We start from the raw sequence: 18454 nt of genomic DNA, 5'->3' as shown, positions 1-18454 counted from the left end.
AAATTTCATTCATCTAAAAACAATAAAAAGACAGTATCTGCTCTCTCAGCAAGTTGTCATTGCTAACTGGTGAAAAAAAAAAAAAGTTAGAAATAAGAGCACATCTCCCTGGGTTAAACCCAAAGTCTACATACTACCTTTCTGGATCTCTACCATTTTGGCTATTGGATTTTTCTGTTCCTAGAAAATTAAGCAAGGAAAGGCCTTGACAGATTGGAATGTATCCATTACTATCAATCTCCATTAATTTAAGCACTTACTGGCTGTGTTACTTCAGACAAGTCTCAATCTCTGTGTTTTAGTTTCTTGATCTGTAACATGAAAAAAAAAAAAAAAACTTAGTGCTTACCCTATCTCTTTCAGGTTGTTATGAAAATTAAATGAGAAAACATATGTAGAGGTATCCTATAAAAAAAAAGTGCTCTATAAATCATAGCTACCATTATTAATGACTGTGTGACTACTGTATATGAGACATTATGGTTTTAATTACAGAAGAATAAAAAACAATAAAGTAATAAGATATGACAATATATTCCTGAAAGTGGAATCTAAGTAATGAGGGTGCAATAGTAAAAATACTAAACTGTGTATTGCATTTTCTTATTTTCATGCTCTTAAGTATGTATATGAATAATAGATAAAATCTGGTAAGCTAAACAAATTAACTGTAAATCACATTAAGTGCCATCCATAATGTTGGTTTGCATTTATACTCTCAAAGGTCTCAGCTTTAAATTTCAACTAATCTAAATGCCTAGGAACTTCACTGTTCTAGAAATCTAAACAGTTTTATATTTTAAGTTAAATGACTTTACATTTAGAGATCTGATGGGAGGAACAAGTCTGAACACAAGGGTGAGAATGGTTGCACAACTCAAAGAATGTAATAAATGTCACTAGATAGTACATGTTGAAACTGTGGAATTGGCGTATATTTTGCTGTGTATACTCCCAAACAACAAAATTTTAGAATTTTTTAAAAAGAGGTCTAATATTTCTGAAACTTAATCCTTTTGCCTAGGTCTGAGACATAACAGTCTTCAAATACACATGTATTTGCTAAATACGTAGCTGATAATTAGAAAAGTATCTGTTCACTGAAATTTTCACATTCCTTTTAACAGTAAAATGTTTAAAATTTTACTTCAAAATTTTTACTACACTACTTAAAGCTCAATGTAAAAACTTTTTCCTCAGAAGTAGGAACAACGGTAAGTGGCCAGAAAAAAGTTCAATGATTCCTCGTGGATACACTACACCAGTGTGTAGATTCCCTAGACAGTGATTTCTCAGTGGTAAAAAGCCTCGTAACCACCTATGGAGCTTTTTATCACACAGAATCTGAAAAGTGGGGCTCAAGCATGTGAGACTTCTTAAGCACATCTAATAGTGGTTCTCCCTCCCCATTTGCCAGAATACCATAGGTGCTCACTCTGGATTATCCATACTCAAGCCTTTCTGTTACTACATATCATCAAGAGACTATATCATGGGTTTCATTAAAAAAAGGCAATTTGCTTCTTACAGTAATACTATGTATGCCCAAAAACATATTTCTGCAATACTAGAAAATTACAGATTGTGGTATTTTTAAGTACCATTAATCCCATTTCAGAACATGTACACAACTAAAAATTTTCCTTATGAATTAACATACATCCCAAAGTCTGATATCCAGTGTAAAAATATGATTTTAAAATAAGTGAATCAACTAATAATTACTACTAAATACCTACTATGTATGCAAGGCATTTGGATGGCGGCTCTAGGGAGATTCAGAAACATGTTTACGGTCCCTACCCTTCCTTACATAATTTATAATCTAAGGGAGGAGGCAGAACATATACACTAATACATTACTTATTCACAGTAGATTATCTAGCAACCCCAACCTTCCAGTGCACAGCCAAGGAATAGAAAAATCATTAAGTAGGCTGCCTGGCAGCCAAAATAGATGCCACAAAGTTCACCCATTAAAGTACTTGCCCGCACATTCTCATGCATTGTTTACTCTTATTTAGGTACAATTAAGATGAATTTTCTTTGGTTTCACAGTACTCAGCAAATGGGTTTGTTATGTGCTCTCAAATTTTAAGTTGGTTTGAACAGGCTATTTTGTCTTCCTTCAACTATGTTCAACTGGTAGCAGAGGGAGCAAATGATGATACCTAACAGCAAATCAACTACGACTGCCACCCATGGGCAAAAAAGAAAATTGCATGTTGTGAACATCTCAACATAAAAGAAAGAATATTTTATTATAATTTAAATTTTCCAACCTATTAGCTAACACTTTTTTTTTTTTTTTTAATTATCATTCAATCTCTACCCTACCAACAAGGATTACTGGTTTTAAACCTGCTGTTTAAACTATTATCTCATAAAACTTGACCAACATTTCAAGTTTGGAAATAAACAATACTGTATGTATGAATGAGCCCTGGTGGTACAGTCGTTAAGCACTTATTTGTTAACCAAAAGGTCAGCAGTTTGAACCCAACTAGCCCACTCGCAGAAGAAAAGATGCGGCAGTCTGCTTCTGTAAAGATTTTCAGCCTTGGAAATCCTACAGGGCAGTTCTACTTTGTCCTATCGGGTCACTATGAGTCGGAATCAACTCGATGACACTAGGTTTTGGTTTATTTGAATGAAGCATGATTAGCTCTTTAAGGTAAACTGGAGGGCTTCCAGCATCAATATGGCAACTTAAAGTCACTTGATTTCTTCTCTCTCCCAATTACCCACTGAAATGACCAAAGAATTCAATAAAGAAAATCCTACAAAATGGCCAAAAACTACAGGAACATTCCATACACATACCACGAGGTTTTTTTGTAAGAAAAGCTCCAAGGAGAAAAGAGGGAAAACAAATGTGATCCACTGTCAACCACCACTTTTAAGAAGAAAGCCCACTAGGGGACATTTCCATTGCTGTGGAGTCAATTTTGACTCAGAGCAACCCTACGGGACAGTAGAACTGTCCCGTAGGGTTTCCAAGGCTATAAGTCTTTACAGAAGCAGACTGCCACATCCTGCTCCCACAGGGCTGCTAGTGGGTTCAAACTACTGACCTTTTGGTTAGCTTAACCACTGTACCACCAGGACTCCCTAGGGGACATTCATTTAGCCAGTATTTAACGAATGCCTCAAATAATGAAGTGAGTGACATAATTCTGCCCACTCTGCCTCCATACCGCCAATCCCCCTAAGCATACCTTGGGAGAGAAAGTGAGGGCTTGAGAGGGAGACCAGTGTAGCTCTTTGGATGACAGAGCTCAGGCTGACGTATGAGCAGGAAGGACGTGAATCCAGAGCCTCAGGCTGGGTCCAGAGCCAGGTAGTGTAGGAGTATGCTAGCACCAGCTGTCAAGAAAGATGTAAAGAGGAAATTATTCGTGAATGAAGATGAAACTTCCTACACCCATTGTGATCTTCTTCTGCTTAAGAGATTTGTCCTTCCTTTGCATAAGTAAATTATTAGCAGAAAAGCTGTCAAAAAAAAAAAAAAAAACTATGCTAACTCTGAACTCTCTCTCCTTCTAACTTAAAACACTAAAAAATCTTGGTTTTTTCTCTAAGAACTCATCTCAACTATCAATGCCATCAATAAAGCAGCCAAAAACATCACTGGATGCAGTAGCTCAAAAAAGGCAAAACAATCTGAGCACTCAGAGGAACCTCCTTCCCCCTCCCCCTTCCAGCAGTGAAAAACAGTAACTACAATGAGATAGTTACTGAAAACTTAAAAAAACAATAATAATAATAATTTGCAATCTCAGTGAGACCTGAAATACTATATTGAAAAAAATAAGAGCTTACTGTCACAAAAGAGACAACAAAGTAGATGGGGAGAATTAACTGATTTTAAAAACGAGAAAAAATTAGAGCTTTTTTTTAAAAAGACTTAAATTTTCAACATCAAATTTTTAAATGCGAAACAAGATTATTAAAGGGAGAAGAAAATAAAAATCAAGATATAAACTTCTCTTGGCAAAATATTTAAAAGATAAAAATAAAACAGCACCAAAAAAAGGAAGGGGAGAATTAACTAAAAAGTTAGTCTATTTTTTCATCACCAACACCAACTGATATCAGGTATTTTGTTCACAACTTAATGTGAGAAGACAATAGAGAAACACTTACAGTTATGAAGAAAAAGGATTAGCCCAAGAGTTAATTCTATACCCAGGAAAACTCTCATCCACATGTGGAGGAAAACCCAATTTTTAGATATGTAAAGGTTCAGAAAATATACTACATATTTACTCTTTACGGGGGTTTAAAAAATTAACTTCAGCAAAACCAGAGATCAATCAGAAAAACGGAACTCAAGAAAGGCAATAATGTGATACGGAAAAAATAACTGTGGACGATAAAATCTACAAAACAAATTTAAATGTTACTAATACAATTAAGAAAATGGAAAAGACTAGAGAAGGTGAAAAAATGCAGCGTGACAAATATATAAGAAGCCCTTACAAGTAGCACTTTTTGAACCTGAGTACAGTACCCAAGTGAGCCTGGACCAATTCTTAACAGTTATCTGACTTGTGTTGACATAAGTTGTTGATGGGTCTGCTTTCCCTCCACATCCTTATGTATGGATCAGCTGAGATTACCGTGAGCTTAAAAAGCAAAAAAACCAAACCCAGTGCCATCGAGTCGATTCCGACTCATAGTGACCCTATAGGTGGGCTTAGAAACCAAAATCATAGAGCAGCCTACTCCTTCTGCTAAAAAATCCAATATTTGGTCTACACTATAACGTTGCCGGATTTTCTAACAATGGTAAGCCCTAAGGTTTCACTCTTGACTTTACACACTGACTTACCCAAAAGGGGCTGTGGTAAATTATCAGAGAAGCTAAACCTAGACCCTGGCCTAGATTCACCTTAACTTCTCCTAGGAGCCTTCAGAGGTAGATTTAAGTTTGCTACTCAGATTTTCAAAACTAAATAATATACTACTTATACCCATATCCATTCCCATTGCTGTCGAGTTGATTCCAACTCATAGTGACCCTATAGGACAGAGTAGGACTACCCTACAGAGTTTCCAAGGAGCACCTGGCAGATTCGAACTGCTGACCTTTTTGGTTACCAGCTGTAGCACTTAACCACTACGCCACCAGGGTTTCCATACTGCTTATAGTCGTAAAAATACCAAAAGTTAGGATGGTAGTTTCACATGGGTTGGAAGGAGAGGAATATGACCACACAGAACACACTGAGGGTAGAAAAAAAGGAATTCTGTTTCTTAACTTAGATAGTAGATACACAGATATTTTTCTTATCATATTATCTTTAAAACACACACATATTTTATAACTGGTATAGAAATACATTTATGGGCAAAGGACACAAACGAAAAAGTTACAGAGAAATACTAGTGAATTCAAAGACACCAAATGAAAATGAGAAAACAACTTTTGCATATCAGATTGTAAAAGATGTTACGTATTTCTGATACCCAGTGTGGGTCAGACTTTGAGGAAATAGAGGCACTATGACATGCTAATAATGGGAATACAAATTGGTACAACTTTATTAAGAACAACTTGCATTATACGTATCAAAAGTCTGGAATTCAATATAGTAATAATCAAATAATAAAAAACTAATAATCAAAAAGATCTTCACTGTAACACTGTTTATGAAATCTCAAAATTAAAAATAAAATGTGCATCAATAAATAATAATTAAACAATTAATGGTAATTTGGTTTAATGGAATATTATCCAATTTTAAAAATATTGTAAAAAAAATCTGTATCTCTGTATCTCCCGTATTTTTTAACAGGAAATTATCTACAATTCCTGAAGTGAAAAAGGCCAAGATTATACAAATTAAAAGTTCCATCTATTTAATCAGAAAACAGACGGTATTTAATAATGTTTCCTGATTCTGGTACACTGTTCAAAGTAACAGTAAAAATTCTTCAAATATGGATAGAACAAGGAGACAGATGCACACAACCTCAGGGTTAAAAAGCCAAGAACACACACATCTATTGTGATTACTAGTTGCCATTAGGTCGGTGTTTCTTAAAATGTTGTCCTTGGGTCGCTATGGTCTCTACACTGGCATACTTCCTCACCATAGCATGAATAGTTTACATTTGGATGTTACAAAATTTTATCAAGAAGTGGCATAACGTCATCAAAATTCTGAAATTCTTAAACAAAGCAAGTGACTTGTCATAAACCAACTCAGTATTTCCTGAACTTTTTTTTTTTTAAACTGTACTTTAGATTAAGGTTTACAGAACTACCTACTCATTAAACAGTTAGCACACATACTGTTTTGACATTGGTTAACAACCTCATGACATGTCAACACTCTGCCTTCTCAACCTTGAGTTCCCTACTACCAGCTTTCCTGTCCCCTGCTGCCTTCCAGTCCTTGCCCCTGGCCTGGGCTGGTGTGCCCCTTCAATCTCGTTTTGTTTTATGGGCCTGTCTAATCTTGGGCTGAAGGATGAACCTCAAGAGTGACTTCATTACTAAGCTAAAAGTGTAACCAGGGGCCATACTCTTAGGGTTTCTCTAGTCACTGTCAGGCCAGGAAGTCTGGTCTTTTGAGTTAGAATTTTATTCTACATTTTTCTCCAGCTCTGTCCAGGACCGCCTATTGTGATCCCTGTCAGGGCAGTCAGTGGTGGTAGCTGGGGACCATCTAGTTGTACTGGACTGAGTCTGGTGGAGGCCATGGTAGTTGCGGTCCATTAGTCCTTTGGACTGATTTTTTCCTTGTATCTTTAGTTTTCTTCATTCTTCCCTGCGCCTGAAGGGGTGAGACCAGTGAGGTACCTTAGATAGCCGTTCGCAGGTTTTTAAGACCCCAGACACTACTTACCAAAGTAGAATGTAGAACATTTTCTTTGTATTATTCCAATTGAGTTAGATGTTTCCCAAGACCATGGTCCCCATAGGCCTCAGCCCAGTAATTTTCCTGAACGATTTGAAAATAATCTTCTTGATGCCAGTACACCTCATATGATGCAAAAGCTGGACGATGAGTAAGAAGACCAAAGAACTGACACCTTTGAACCGTGGTGTTGGTGAAGAATACTGAATATACCATGGACTGACAAAAGAATGAAAAAGTCTGTCTTGGAAGTAGTACGACCAGAACGTTCCTTAGAAGCAAGGATGGCGAGACTACGCCTCACATACTTTGGACATGTTAGCAGGAGGAATCAGTTGCTGGAGAAGGACATCATGCTTGGTAAAGTAGAGGGCCAGTGAAAAAGAGGAAGACCCTCAACAAGATGGACTGACACAGTGGTTGTAACAATGGGCTTCGAGGAGAACAACTGAGTATGGCGCAGAACCAGGCAGTGTGTTTTGTTCTGTTGTACACAGGGTCGTTATGAGTTGGAACCGACTCAGTGGCACCTAACAACAACAATAACACCATGCAGTGTTGTTATACAAATTAAAAGTTGCATCTATTTTATACACAAAAAAGATGGTACTTAACTAGTAATCTGTTTCCGGATCTTGGTACATTGTTAAGAGAAACAATATATATTGTAAGATCTATCGCATTTTCATGTTGGGTATATATGCACACGTATTTATATACATACACACATCATGTGCTATACAAAGAAAGGAACACCAAGTATAATGTTGAACTATTCGTGTGTGATTTAAATAAAGTGCCTGTTCTTTTAATAAAGTGCTGGATTTTATCTGACAAAATTTAGAATTTTTTTTTTTAGATGCTATTTTTAACAGTTTTGATATTAGCATTATGGAAACTTTGTAAAACAAACTGGAGGACTTTCCATCACTTCAACTCCTCTGGAATAATTCACTAACCATGACAATTACCCACTCCTTCAAGTTAGACAGACTGTACCAATAACACTGTATGGCCCTAGAACCTCTTCAGATTTTAGACTTCATAACCTTTCCAAGTTCTTCTATGGTTTCTGGTCTCTTCAGATTTTCTACTGCTTTAGTCACTCGGCAATTTGTGTTTCTCCTTGAAAATAATGTTCCCTTCACATTTTCAAAGTACACTTCCATAAACCTCACTTCTAAGAACCTATTCTGCAGAAAAGCCAGACTATGGCCTACAGAAATAAAAGCACAATATAAAAATATGTGTATCATGTAAATGTCCATAATTAGGAAAATGACTAAACTATGGAACAATTATATGAAAACATTATTAAGAAAGACGCTTATGTATTGAATTTAGACATTAATCCTGGACGATTTAAAAAATATTTTAGGAAAAAGAAGTTGCAAATTAAGGTATATAAGACATTTTTATATTACAAGGAAAGAGCCTCATTTTGATGTCACTTTATGTGAGGAGAAAAGATCCTATGGGCATGTTTGTATAAACACAGACAAATCTACAGGATACCCTTCAAACTACTGACAACAGGTTAACTTTTTTAAAAGAATGACAGCACCCAAAACCAAACCAAACCCAGTGCCGCCAAGTTGATTCCAGCTCATAGCAACCCTACAGGACAGAGCAGAACTGCCCCACAGAGTTTCCAAGGAGCGCCTGATGGACTTAACTGCCTGACCCTTTGGTTAGCAGCCGTAGCACTTAACTACTACGCCACTAGGGTTTCCGATGACAGCACAGCACAGCACAGCTAAAAACAAACCGACAACAACAGGGAGAGAATTATCAGCTCTCCTAAGTACCGTTTGATATTCAGAGGGCCAGGTCACCACCATAAGCTTTTACTGAGGCCTGCCTGTATTCCTGCCCTTGAATTCTAGGAAATCCCTGTATCCTCAAAAACAATTTCTCTTTTCACATAAAAGCAGTATTTCAGAAATACTATTAGTATTCAGTAGAATGCAAGATAAACTGGAGAAAGCAAGTAGAAACAGAAGTGAGAAAATGAGAGGACTACAAACGCAATCCAAATAAAAAGTGAGGACTGTATCACAATGCTCCTATGCTTCAAACCCCTTAGCAGCTTCCTGAGGAACTTAAAATAAAACGTAATCTCTTTACAAAGGCTTGGAAAGAACAGTGACATCTGGTCCTGGGCCTCTGTGTTCAACTTCATCCCACACCTCTCCCCATCTGTAAATATACTCTAACAAGCTTCCACGGTCTCAGTTCCTCAAACACTATTTCAGGCCTTTGCACCTGCTGTTCCCCTGCTTGAGATGTTCATTCTCCCATTCTTCAAATGGCTAGATCCTTTCCATCTTTTAGGTCTCAGCTCAAATATCAACACCTCAGAAAGGCCTTCCCCAACCTAAAAATCACCCTGTCTTTAAAACAACAAAAAAAAATTCTCTACTTCAGCCATCTGTATCTCACCAGTAACACTTTTATCTCTAGAAATAACTTTATTAGCCAATTTATTTTCTGTCAGTCTCAACCACTAGAATATAAGCTGCGTAAGCATACAGATCATGTTTGTTGTTACATCCCTAACATCTGGCATAGTGCTGGGCTTGTAGCTGGCACCAAATCTGGGTCAGTCTCTGTTCTAAGCACTGGGGATATAGCGTTGAACAAAACAAGCAAAAATCTCTTTCTTCAGCAGCTAACATTCTACTGTTTACTTAGACAATGAATAAAATAAGTAAATTCCATAATATATGCAAAGGTGACAAGTGCTGCAGAGAGAAAAAAAAAGGCAGGGAAGGACAAGCAGAACAAGGGAGTTCCAATTTTAAATAGAAAGTCAGGGAGGCCTCCCTGAAAAGGTCATATTTGAGCTAAGATCTTGAGTTGAGGGAGCCAGTATTCCAAAAGAAATAGTAGGTGCTAAGACCCTGGGGCCTAGTGGTTAAGTGCTACAGCTGCTAACCAAGAGGTCAGCAGTTCAAGGCCACCAGGCACTCCTTGGAAACTCCACGGGGCAGTTCTACTCTACTCTATAGGGTCGCTATGAGTCGGAATCAACTCGACGGCAACGGGCTTGGTTTGGGTTTCTTTTTTTTTTTTTTTAAGACCCTGGGTGTAGAGTATGCCTAATATGTTTAGGGCATCAAAAGAAGGAGGTCGATATGATTGGAACAGAGAATGAGATGGAAACCAGAAGGAAATGCAGTCAAAATAACAGAGCGACAGCTCATGCAGGGCCTGACGGACACTGTAAAGACTTTGGCTTTTATGCTGAATGAGATGGGAAGCTACTGGAGCATTTTGGAGAGAGAAATAACATGAGCCGAATTACTTTTTAGCAAGATCACTTTGGCTGCTATGTTAAGAACAGAGTATTTGAGAGAGAGGTAAGGATGGAAGCAAGGAGACCAGTTCAAAAGTTATTATGCTACAATAATACAGGTTAAGCAATGGTGGAGGCCTGTGGAGACAATAAGGTATGAACAAACTCGGGATATATTCTCTAGATAGGGCCTATAGGATTTGCTGACAGAATGTGCTATGAGAGAAAGAGAAGCAACAAGGATAACTAAGTTTTGACCTTAGCAGCTGGAAGAACCAATTTGTCATTTACTGAAACAGAAAAGACTGTGTGGGAGTAGTAGGCTTGTCAGTGTAGGATACGATGAGTTCAGGGTGCCAAGGGTCCAGTTTCAGCCATAAAGAATTTGAGATGTCTATTCGACTCAATGGCAATGGGTTTGGTTTGGGTTCCATTCAACATCCAAGTGGAAATGTGGAACGTGTAGCTGGATATATATATTACAGGGGTCTAGAAAATTTTTGGAGTCGTCTGTGTGTGTGTGTGTGTGTACACATGCACTCTTATGTATACAATAAACAAAGTGATGAGAATGGATGAAATCATCATGGGAGAACACATAGAGAGAGAAGCTCAAGGCCCAAGTCCTAAGACAGTGAAATATTTAGAGGAAAAGAAAGATGAGGAAGCGCCTATGAGACTGAAAAGAAACAATGAGTGAGACTGCAGTTAAATCAGGAGTATGGTACCCTTAAAACGAAGGGAAGAAAGTGTATCCAGGATCAGGGAGTGATCAGCTCTGTCAAGTAACAGGAGGACTGAGAACTGACCATTGGACTTAATGTCAAAATCACTAGTGACATTAATTAGAAGCTTCAGTGGAGTTATGAAGGAAAAACCTGACTAGCACGGTGTCATGGATTGAATCACATCCCCCAAAAAATGTGTCTATCAATTTGGCTAGGCTAGGATTTCCAATATTCTGTGGTTGTCCTCCATTTTGTGATTGTAACATTATGTTTAAAAGGATTAGGGGGGGATTATAACACCCTTACCAGATCACACCCCTGATCCAATGTAAAGGGAATTCTCCTGGGATGTGGCCTGTGCCACCTTTTATCTCTCAAAAGACAAATGGACAAGAAAGCTGGCAGAGAGGTGGGACCTCATACTACCAAGAAAAAAGCACTGGGAGCAGACAGCGTCCTTTGTACCCAGGGTTCCTGCACAGAGAAGCTCCTAGTCCAGGGGAAGATTGACGAGAAGGATCTTCCTCCAGAGCCGACAGAGAGAAAGGCTTCCCCTGGAGCTGACGTCCTGAATTTGGACTTCTAGCCTACCGGACTGTGAGAACGTAAATTTCTCTTTGTTAAAGCCATCCACTTGTGCTGTTTCTGCTATAGCGGCACTAGATGACTAAGACACGTGGGTTTAAGAGACAATGGAAAGAAAAAGACAAGTAATATAGACAACTCTTCCAAGAGTTCTGCTATAACGGGGCAAGAGGTAGAAGAGTGGAGGTGGGGTTTTTGTTTTTTTAACAGTGGGAGAAATTACAGTATGACTGCATGCTTATTGAAATGACCCAATAAACACGGAAAAAAATTGACGATGAGAAGGAAAAGGAAAGAAATGAAGGAACAACGCCCTTCAGTAGGTGACAAGGGATGGAATCTAGTGAACAACTGGAAGAGCTGACTTTAGAAAGAAGTAAAGTAACTACAGGGAAGGATAAGACGCTAGCAGGTGGGGAGATGTGATTTTGAGAGCTTTTAGGATAAAATGTCTCATTAAGTCTAACAGAGGTTGGCAAACTATGACCTGTGGGCTAAATCTGGTCCCTGACTGTTTTTGTAAATTAAGTTTTATTGGAACACACTCATTCTTATTTACATATTATCTGCTTTTGTGCTACAACAGCAGCTGACAGCTGCAGCAGAGACTGTACGGTCTGCAAAGCCTAAAATATTTATTATTTGGCCCTTGACAGCAAAAGTTTGCTGACCTCTGGTAGAATGGAATACTCCAACTGTATCTCTGAGTTGAGAGTCAGATGACTATAAGAAAAAAGGTATGCAAGGACCTGGGAAACAACAGTAAATCTCACTTAATGCTCCTAAACTTCAAGTTATACACTTCCATTCCTATATCCTGAAACTTGTTTCATGTAGCTATACCAATGACAATTTCAAGTTCCTAGTCACACTTCTCTCATTCTCATTCAACATGGAATAACCCAAATCATTTTGGTCAGTCATCATATAACAACTTCTTATTTACTTCATTAGGAGCTCTGGTGGTGCAAACAGTTAAGCGCCTGGGTGCTAGCTGAAAGGCTGAGTGATCTGAACCCACCTACTGGCAGACCTGGTGATGTGCTTCCACGAAGACTGTTTTTGTTGTGGGCTATCAAGTTGATTCCAACTCATAGTGACCCTACATGACAGAGTGAAACTGCCCCATAGGGATTCCTAGGCTGAAATCTTAATGGGAGCAGACTGCCATGTCTTTTCTCCTGCAGAGCCGCTGGGAGATTCAAACCGCTGAACTTTCAGTTAGCAGCCAAGCACTTAACTACTGTACCACTAGGGTTCCTTTCTGTAAAGATTATAGCTAAAAAACCCTATGGAGCAATTCTACTCCATAACATGGGGATGTCATGAGTTGAAATCAACTGGACAGCACCTAAGAACGTTTACTTCATTGCATTTAAAGCTTTCTTTCTTCATCATATTACTTTCTCTGAGTAGTCCAGATCAAACAGAGTATAAGAAGCTCTCAGCATTCAGCATTTACTTTCTCTATCCAGGAACAACACAGCACTCATGTGACTCTCACATGGTAAGAGGCCAAGAAAATGTTACAGAAAAAGAAGTTGCTAAAGTAAATAAACACGATAACCTGGTATTTCAACTCACCTTTGCTGCTCTCTACTCAGTGTAGTTGTCAAACATTAATTTCTAATGAAATAAAAAAAAATTGTGCCTTTGTAAAAAAACTGCCTTGAAAAGAAAACCATCTTGATTATGTACAACCAAAAACCTCATGGGATCTAATTTCTTGGTTTGGAGATTTGGGGTCATGGTTTCATAGTACATCCTAGTTAACCGGCCTAATAACATATTTAGTGCCTCTGTTCTACCTCCCAGTTCGATGCGTAGTGCCTGGGGTCTTAAATGCTTGCAAGCAACCATCCAAGGCATAAAAATTGGTCTCTATTCACCTGGAACAACAGAGGAAGGAGAGTCAGGAAGAGTGGGAGAATATGGAATGTGCGGCTAATTGCCTCCATGAACAACTGCCTTCCTTACCATGAAACCAGAACTGGATGGTGCCCCGCTACCATTACTGAACATTTTGATCAAAGATTCCATAGAATCCTGACCAAAAGGGGGAAAATGCAGAAGAGAATTTCAAATTATCATGGACTCTAGACTTCCTGGAGCCATCAAGGTTGGATAAACCCCTGAAACTACTGCCCTGAGATAATCTTTAGACCTTAAACTAAAATATCCCTTAAGTCTCTTTAAAACCATGTAACAGTTTAGCTTAATAAAAAATGTCTGCCTTGCGCTTTAAGCTCTTTTAAGAACTATCTATATGGGATCAAACTGACAAAAGCAACTCAAAAGATTAGACAGCAACTTTAGGGGGCAGTGAATTTATGTTAATGAAAGAGGAACAACTCAAAAAAGGAGGGTGAGAATGGTTCCACAACTCAAAGAATGCAATTCATGTCACCAAACGGTATGTGCAGAAACTGCTGAATTTGTGTGTTTTGCTGTGGATATTCTCAACAACAACAAAATAAAAAGAAAGCAAGCTATCTGCTGGTAAAGTTCAGTGAAAAACATGATTATGATTACTAAAGTAATGTAAGGTGGTATTGCCTACTTTCATTATTTTAGCAGTTACGTACACAGTTTTATTCCTAACTTACGGTTATATTTATAGGTATGCTTGTTGCACTCAGTGAGGAAAATAATATGATACTGTGATATCCACAAATTTATGGATTTGAAAGATCCTAGGACTCATCCAACAAAAACAGCAAGGAACAATTGTGTTTCAAGGGTAGCTAAATCAGGTACGGTACTTTCCATTGAGTTTCCAAAGCTTTCCTTATAACACCATGGATTTGTTGGCTGTTTCCCCCCTTCTTTTTGTCCACACCAGGCCATTCAGTTGACTGTCTTCAGGAAGCCAGTTATGACCCTGTAATTCCCACATCCCTTTTCTGACTCATAATGTAGGTCCCATTAACGATAATATAAATATATACCGGAGAAATTTTTCCTTAGGTGCATTATTTTGTGCTTACTAGACCGAAACACATTTCTGGCTATTAATACAACTTCTAAACATCTTCCTGCTATATTTATCTCCATCATTCATTACCCAGAAGCCCTTATTGCCATCTTTAGAAGGACAATACAGTTAAAATCATCTTTAGATTACTACTAAAATGTTAAATAATAAACTATGAAACCAAGAACTACTTTTCTGCTTATATTAAAATGAAAACCTATGGAGAAGTACTTTATTTAAGCTACAAATAAAACCATAACTTGTGAAAGTTCACGTATCCGTAACTATTTCATTTTACTTAGTACGACAGTAAATAATAGTAAAACATATTAACTTACAATTTAAGAGACTACATACTCCAGTACTTCAATATCCACCATACCTTTTTCTTCAAGGAACAAAAAGGACACAGTTTAATGCTTAGACAATGCCACAGTCAGGAACAGTGATCAAAAGAAGAGATGGTATCTGGAAATGAAGAGTAAGATTTTAAAAACTTTGGGAAAAAAAGTTAATAAAACATTTTTATATTCTTGATTCTCTTACACTTCCATGTTCAACTCAAGGTTATAAAGTAAAGCCAACGAAAACCTCTCTGCACTTAGGCAAACAACGTATCAATACCCAGAGATAACATGTCATAAATTTACCAAAGTCACAAAACTCAAAGCTTAGAAGGGCATTTAAATTCAGTATCTTCATTTATTACAAGACAGGAAAAATGAGTTTACTCAGTTACAATGTTAAGAGTATAATCTGGGTCTGATTCCATCCCAGTTACCCTAATACCACAATGCTACCTCCTAATACTCACTTCTGGTATCTAACATCCCATGAATATTACTCACCATGTGAAGCCAATACCCAGCTAAGGAACTGAAATACTCAACTGTCCAAATACAAAAAAAAAAAAAAACCTCACTGCGGTTGAGTCGAAAACCTTGGTGGCATAGTAGTTAAGTGCTATGACTGCTAACCAAAAGATCAGCTGTTCGAATCCACCAGGCACTCCTTGGAAACTCTACGGGCAGTTCTACTCTATCCTATAGGGTCCTATGAGTTGGAATCCACTACGGCAATGGGTTTGGCTTTTTTTTGGTTTGCAATGAGTCAATTCCTACTCACAATGACGCTACAGGACAGAGAAGAACCGCCCCATAGGGCTTCCAAGGCTGTAAATCTTTACACAAGCAGGCCGCCACATCTTTCTCCCCACAGTGGTTGGTGGCCTCCAACCACTGACCTTTCAGTTAGCAGCCAAGTGCTTTAACCACTGCTTTAACAGGTCTCCTATAATAGCCTCATTCATGGGATCAAATAACCAATAAAAATTTCAACTTTATTATAACTATTTTTTTCTACTTATAGCGCTTTGCCAAAAACTGTAGAGTACCCGAAGGAACCTGAGCAAGATTCACGCACTTTATCATTTAAAAAACTTTTTTTTTTAAGTTACATTAAGTGCTCTAGGGCACACAATGCTTCAATAAGAACAATTCCAAACTACAAACTGAAAAGTAAACAATAAAAATAAATTTTAAAACACTTAAAGTCAAACTGTAGATTAATGGTAAAGCCTATCTCCTCTATGTTTCAAAATACAAAATTTTTTTTTAGATTACCGCATACTATTATTACTACAGACAACAAGATTTGAACAGAAGTCTGACAATGATAAAAAATCTTAAGCATTTTAAATCAGTTTTTAATCCATTATCAGTGCACTCTAGGTGTTCATTGTGATTGCTGTCCTTTTATCCTCTCAAACCAAATGCAAAATGTTTTCGATCAGTTGTATTTATTTTCACTGCAATAAGAAAATTTTTAGATGTGCAAAATCGTTTAGATACCTACATTTTGCCTCTCCCCATAATTTTTATTAACAATCTTCTAGATCTAAGGCTTAACTCATTTGTGAGTTTTATCAAAAATCAACACGGTCTACTCTACTTACTAGACCCATGAAATGTTCTGAAAATGTTAGTAGAACGCCACTGTCTTTACCAAGTTTTGATAATGAAAGATAATGAATTCATTTGTATAGATTTGCACTTAAGCTCTGAAAATGTTAGGGAATTGCAATAAACCAATTTAAATAGGTTGTCTATTCAACCTGAGAGTACTACTAAACTTAGCGTATACTCAAAACAAATACCTGCTTCAAAAAAACAATTCAACAATATCAGGAAAGTACGCCTAACATATATATATTAAAAAAAAAAAAAAAAAAACCTTAACCTAATGAAATTTCTATCCTGATGTACTGTTTGGTACCTTCATGTATCATTGTGACAATGGTACAAAGTTCAACACTGTTCTGAGTTTCTTAAACATTGACTTATTTTACTTTTCTAGAGTTTTTTAGACTTTAGATAACACACTGAACGAATGTTTTTGATAAAATGGAGAACAAACACTAAATGCCCCCAAATTAAACTTATAAAAACTGTACCTTAACTTTTCCATTCTGAATTTTAAAGCCACCGCAACTACTCTGCTGGTCTGCTTAAGAGTTATAAGTATATAAATTCACCCTACGTATTTCCAACTACCATAGACATCTAGGAAGAACCTGTCCACTCAACAATGAGGACACCATATTAAAAATAGACTCAAAATGGACCCTACAAGTGAGAAAGCCAGTTACAAAGAAATCCATCTGCGACTGGGTGTGGCTGGGATCTGCAGGGAAGAACAGCTATGGCCAACTCTTGAAGAAGAAGAGCGCGCGCCAGGGAGCTGGGCATCTTGACTGCAAGAATTGGCCCCCGATGACTAAAACTAGACCCACAGTAGGGACGCCGTCGAGTCGGGCCGCGGTGGGTCTGCGAACGTACAGTTCGAGGGATGAAGTCTCAGGAAGGGCGCTCATGCTGCCTTCACCAGCCCAGGATTCCGCCGACTAGGTGCTTCGAGCGCCGCGCGCCCCGCTACGCCCCAAACGCCGCGCCCGATCCGCCCCTTCCTCCGGGGCTCTGCTGCCCCTCGGGCGCGCGGAAGCACACTGTTGCCGCGCTGCCCTTCAAGGTCATAGCCTTTCGAAGAGTAGAGAGGTCAAAAAAGCCCACAGGCATAGAAAGCCCAAGCTAAGAAGCGATGGTCAACTCCAGCAGCTCACAAGAGCACTGAGTAAAAACGCCGACTTCTCTATAAAAACTTTGCGGCAAGTTAGGCGGAAGCACTGAATGGCCGGGACTATTTAACAGACGCTTCCTATCATAAGAGGCGGATCCCTGGGCCTGTTCGGGGGACCCTTAAGCCCCACAAACTCGCCCTTTGCCCCGAGGCTGGTGCTCTAGGAGTCCCGGCATGCTAGCCGGTCTGTGCGGCTCCGCTCACGGGAAATACCTGTCGTGGTCCCCATTGCCTGCGAGCCCCTGATGGCGGCCATTATACTTCCATCCGGGTATTGCCGAAAATCCGATCGCAGCGCTACCGGGAGGGCACGCTGCGGCGGAGGAATCCGCGCTGTACCTGAGACAAGCGGAAGAGGACGGAGGCCGGGAGGACCCGAGAGTTAGCCTGCTGAGACGAGGCCATAGGGTCGGGCTCGCACTGACCTCTCAAAGGATCGCGTTTCCCCGGTGCTCGCTATTCCGGTGACTAATTGGTGTCCCTTTGCTTACTAGCAGCTGCAGAGATCCTACAGCCAAGGGAATGGTAGACAAACGACGACTTTAGGCTCTTCAGAGTAGACACCAAGGCTAGAACTGCGTTCTGTAGCCAGCCCTCACCGATTGGGGATGGTCTCAACTCTAAAATTTCCGGTTTTACAAATGGCCTCTACGCACCCTTTCCTTCTGACATGCAGATTTTAGCAGCCGTTGCAGCCCAGGTCAATAAAATGAGCTGCCACAAGCAGCTCTGGAAGACATGTTGAACTCCAAACATGTACATATTTAATAATTGAATTGAGAATCAGTCTTAACAAAGAGAGAAGCATTCGTCCTCATCGAAGGAATCCTTTTTTTACATCGCGCAACAAGGCTAGACAAAGAGG

At 38.8% G+C, this 18454-nt stretch overlaps 1 protein-coding gene across 10 annotated transcripts in view; it reads right to left on the bottom strand.

The window, feature by feature from the left end:
• Positions 1–18137, bottom strand: part of ZNF518A (zinc finger protein 518A) — a 62930-nt gene extending 44793 nt beyond the window's left edge. For 2 of the 10 annotated variants that reach the window (XR_007513511.1, XM_049856069.1), the window contains exons 1-4: positions 17292–17915; positions 14837–14922; positions 3219–3366; positions 261–311 (exon numbers count right to left, since the gene is read on the bottom strand). The gene's annotated coding sequence lies outside the window, so the exon portion shown is untranslated. Of the gene's footprint in view, positions 1–260; positions 312–3218; positions 3879–6857; positions 7400–13064; positions 13107–14792; positions 14923–17082; positions 17916–18014 lie in introns of those variants that run through there. The other 8 variants (XM_049856075.1, XM_049856073.1, XM_049856074.1 and 5 more) reach the window with 8 other exon arrangements.
• Positions 18138–18454: the final 317 nt, after the last annotated feature.

This window comes from Elephas maximus, chromosome 16, assembly GCF_024166365.1.
Source record: "Elephas maximus indicus isolate mEleMax1 chromosome 16, mEleMax1 primary haplotype, whole genome shotgun sequence".
NCBI classification, from domain to species: Eukaryota; Metazoa; Chordata; class Mammalia; order Proboscidea; family Elephantidae; genus Elephas; species Elephas maximus.
Note: the sequence above shows the minus strand (reverse complement) of the source record. Positions and strands in the feature narration are given on the sequence as shown.